Source organism: Oncorhynchus tshawytscha, linkage group LG13 (assembly GCF_018296145.1).
Source record: "Oncorhynchus tshawytscha isolate Ot180627B linkage group LG13, Otsh_v2.0, whole genome shotgun sequence".
Classification (NCBI taxonomy): domain Eukaryota; kingdom Metazoa; phylum Chordata; class Actinopteri; order Salmoniformes; family Salmonidae; genus Oncorhynchus; species Oncorhynchus tshawytscha.
The window spans coordinates 4776770-4781769 of NC_056441.1; the positions used below are offsets into that span (position 1 = coordinate 4776770).

Genomic DNA, 5000 nt, shown 5'->3' on the forward strand with positions numbered 1-5000 from the left:
TTAGTTAGTTATTAGTTAGTTTGTTGGTTGGTTATATAGTTAGTTAGTTAGCAGGTATTTATTTAGTTAGTTAGCAGTTAGTTAGTTCATTAGTTAGTTAGTTGGTTAGTTTATTAGCAGGTATTTATTTAGTTAGTTAGCAGTTAGTTAGTTAGTTTGTTTGTTAGTTTGCTAGTTTGTTAGTTCGTTAGTTAGCATTTTGTTGGTTAGTTAGCTAGCTATCAATTAGGTACACTGTTTGTTAGTAGCAGTTAGTAGTAGTTAGCATCTCTAGCTCCTGCGTGAGGATAATATGCAACGCCAGTTTGGCTGCTTTATGTTTATTATTTTCAGTACATCATTAAAGGACTTATCTACTTCCTGTCCTCTTCATCCCCATTGGGACTTCAGTACATCATTAAAGGACTTATCTACTTCCTGTCCTCTTCATCCCCATTGGGACTTCAGTACATCATTAAAGGACTTATCTACTTCCTGTCCTCTTCATCCCCATTGGGACTTCAGTACATCATTAAAGGACTTATCGACAATTGAAGTCAGAGTATTACATACACCTTAGCCAAAAACATTTTAACTCAGTTTTTCACAATTCCTGACATTTAATCCCAGTAAAAATTCCCTGTTTTAGGTCAGTTAGGATAACCACTTTATTTTAAGATGTGCCTTGGTTTCTCAAATGATTGCCTCGCCTGGTTCACCAACTACTTCTCTGATAGAGTTCAGTGTGTCAAATCGGAGGTTCTGCTGTCCGGACCTCTGGCAGTCTCTATGGGGGTGCCACAGGGTTCAATTCTTGGACCGACTCTCTTCTCTGTATACATCAATGAGGTCGCTCTTGCTGCTGGTGAGTCTCTGATCCACCTCTACGCAGACGACACCATTCTGTATACTTCTGGCCCTTCTTTGGACACTGTGTTAACAACCCTCCAGGCAAGCTTCAATGCCATACAACTCTCCTTCCGTGGCCTCCAATTGCTCTTAAATACAAGTAAAACTAAATGCATGCTCTCCAACTGATCGCTACCTGCACCTGCCCGCCTGTCCAACATCACTACTCTGGACGGCTCTGACTTAGAATACCTGGACAACTACAAATACTTAGGTGTCTGGTTAGACTGTAAACTCTCCTTCCAGACCCATATCAAACATCTCCAATCCAAAGTTAAATCTAGAATTGGCTTCCTATTTCGCAACAAAGCATGCTTCACTCATGCTACCAAACATACCCTTGTAAACAAACATACCCTTGTAAAACTGACCATCTTACCAATCCTCGTCTTTGGCGATGTCATTTACAAAATAGCCTCCAATACCCTACTCAACAAATTGGATGCAGTCTATCACAGTGCAATCCGTTTTGTCACCAAAGCCCCATATACTACCCACCATTAACACCTGTACGCTCTCGTTGGCTGGCCCTCGCTTCATACTCGTCGCCAAACCCACTGGCTCCATGTCATCTACAAGACCCTGCTAGGTAAAGTCCCCCCTTATCTCAGCTCGCTGGTCACCATAGCATCTCCCACCTGTAGCACACGCTCCAGCAGGTATATCTCTCTAGTCACCCCCAAAACCAATTCTTTCTTTGGCCGCCTCTCCTTCCAGTTCTCTGCTGCCAATGACTGGAACGAACTACAAAAATCTCTGAAACTGGAAACACTTATCTCCCTCACTAGCTTTAAGCACCAACTGTCAGAGCATCTCACAGATTACTGCACCTGTACATAGCCCACCTATAATTTAGCCCAAACAACTACCTCTTTCCCTACTGTATTTAACTTATTTATTTAGCTCCTTTGCACCCCATTATTTGTATTTCTACTTTGCACATTCTTCCACTGCAAATCTACCATTCCAGTGTTTTACTTGCTATATTGTATTTACTTTGCCACCATGTCCTTTTTTTGCCTTTACCTCCCTTATCTGACCTCATTTGCTCACATCGTATATAGACTTGTTTATACTGTATTATTGACTGTATGTTTGTTTTACTCCATGTGTAACTCTGTGTCGTTGTATCTGTCAAACTGCTTTGCTTTATCTTGGCCAGGTCGCAATTGTAAATGAGAACTTGTTCTCAACTTGCCTACCTGGTTAAATAAAGGTGAAATAAAATAAATAAATAAATGTGAAATGTCAGAATAATAGTAGAGACAATTATTTATTTCAGCTTTTATTTATTTCATCACATTCCCAGTGGGTCAGAAGTTTACATACACTCAGTTAGTATTTGGTAGCATTGTCTTTAAATTGTTTCACTTGGGTCAAACATTTCAGGTAGCCTTCCACAAGCTTCCCACAATAAGTTGGATGAAATTTGGCTTATTCCACCTGACAGAGCTGGTGTAACTGAGTCAGTTTTGTAGGCCTCCTTGCTCACACACACTTTTTCAGTTCTGCCCACAAATGTTCAATAGGATTGAGTTCAGGGCTTTGTGATGGCCACTCCAATTCCTTGACTTTGTTGTCCTTAAACCATTTTGCCACAACTTTGGAAGTATGCTTGGGGTCATTTTCCATTTGGAAGACCCATTTGCGACCAAGCTTTAACTACCTGACTGTCTTGAGCTGTTGCTTCAATATATCCACGTAATTTTCTTACCTCATGATGCATCTATTTTGTGAAGTGCACCAGCCCCTCCTGCAGCAAAACCATCCCACAACATGATGCTGCCACCCCTGTGTTTCACGGTTGGGATGGTGTTCTTCGGCTTGTAAGCCTAACCCTTTTTCCTCCAAACATAACGATGGTCATTATGTCCAAACAATTCTATTTATGTTTCATCAGACCAGAGGACATTTCTCCAAAAAGAACAATCTTCGTCCCCATGTGCAGTTGCAGACCGTAGTCTGGCTTTTTTATGGCGGTTTTGGAGCAGTGGCTTCTTCCTTGCTGAGCAGCCTTTCAGGTTATGTCGATATAGGGCTCGTTTAACTGTGGATATAGATACTTTTGTACCTGTTTCCTCCAGCATCTTCACAAGGTCCTTTGCTGTTTTTCTGGGATTGATTTGCACTTTTCGCACCAAAGTACGTTCATCTCTAGGAGACAGAACGCATCTCCTTCCTGAGCGGTATGACGGATGCGTGATCCCATGGTGTTTCTCCCAAGGATGAACCAGTCTATTAAAAAAAATTGTGAGGTCTTGGCTGCTTTCTTTTGATTTTCAGAATCACTGAGTTTGAAGGTAGGCCTTGAAATACATCCACAGGTACACCTCCAATTGACTCACATGATGTCAATTAGCCTATCAGAAGCTTCTAAAGCCGTGACATCATTTTCTAGAATTTTCCAAGCTGTTTAAAGGCACAGTCAACTTAGTGTATGTAAACTTCTGCCCCACTGGAATTGTGATACAGTGAATTATAAGTGAAATAATCTGTCTGTAAACAATTGTTGGAAAATTACTTGTGTTATGCACAAAGTAGATGTCCTAACCGACTTGCCAAACTATAGTTTGTTAAACAAGACATTTGTGGAGTGGTTGAAAAATGAGTTTTAATGATGTATGTAAACTTTTGACTTCAACTGTGCTTCCTGTCCACTTCATCCTCATTGGGACTTCATTACATAATGATAATCCTTCCACTTCATCCCCATTGGGACTTCATTACATAATGATAATCCCTCCACTTCATCCCCATTGGGACTTCATTACATAATGATAATCCCTCCACTTCATCCCCATTGGGACTTCATTACATAATGATAATCCCTCCACTTCATCCCCATTGGGACTTCATTACATAATGATAATCCCTCCACTTCATCCCCATTGGGACTTCATTACATAATGATAATCCCTCCACTTCATCCCCATTGGGACTTCATTACATAATGATAATCCCTCCACTTCATCCCCATTGGGACTTCATTACATAATGATAATCCCTCCACTTCATCCCCATTGGGACTTCATTACATAATGATAATCCCTCCACTTCATCCCCATTGGGACTTCATTACATAATGATAATCCCTCCACTTCATCCCCATTGGGACTTCATTACATAATGATAATCCCTCCACTTCATCCCCATTGGGACTTCATTACATAATGATAATCCCTCCACTTCATCCCCATTGGGACTTCATTACATAATGATAATCCCTCCACTTCATCCCCATTGGGACTTCATTACATAATGATAATCCCTCCACTTCATCCCCATTGGGACTTCATTACATAATGATAATCCCTCCACTTCATCCCCATTGGGACTTCATTACATAATGATAATCCCTCCACTCCATCCCCATTGGGACTTCATTACATAATGATAATCCCTCCACTTCTTCCCCATTGGGACTTCATTACATAATGATAATCCCTCCACTTCATCCCCATTGGGACTTCATTACATAATGATAATCCCTCCACTTCATCCCCATTGGGACTTCATTACATAATGATAATCCCTCCACTTCATCCCCATTGGGACTTCATTACATAATGATAATCCCTCCACTCCATCCCCATTGGGACTTCATTACATAATGATAATCCCTCCACTCCATCCCCATTGGGACTTCATTACATAATGATAATGTTAGGATCAACTAGGAGTGGTGGGTGGAATCAGGCGCAGAGAGCAGGGTTCAGTCTTTCTTTTCAAATGTATTCCCCAGCGCAACAAAACAGTCCCGCCAACACAGAGGGCGTATATACGTTGCCAGTCCAAACAACAGGACAAAATGGTCCGGAGAATAAATACACGAATAAATCACACCATCAAACACAGAGTAACAAAAAACAAGCCCGCACAAATACCCAGCGGGCCTAGTGCCCTAAAATACCCTACAAACAAACCCTAATACAAAACAGGTGTAACCAATTACCCAATAACCCAAAACAAACGGAAAGGGAATTGATGGCAGCTAATAGGCCGGCGACAACGACCGCCGAGCACTGCCCGAACAGGAAGAGGCACCATCTTCGGCGAGGTTCGTGACAGATAATCCCTCCACTTCATCCCCATTGGGACTTCATTACATAATG

At 41.4% G+C, this 5000-nt stretch overlaps 1 protein-coding gene across 1 annotated transcript in view; it reads left to right on the forward strand.

Moving 5' to 3' along the window:
- Positions 1-5000, forward strand: part of LOC112239631 (disks large-associated protein 3-like) — a 313170-nt gene that overhangs the window by 299796 nt on the left and 8374 nt on the right. The gene's annotated exons all lie outside the window — the stretch shown is intronic.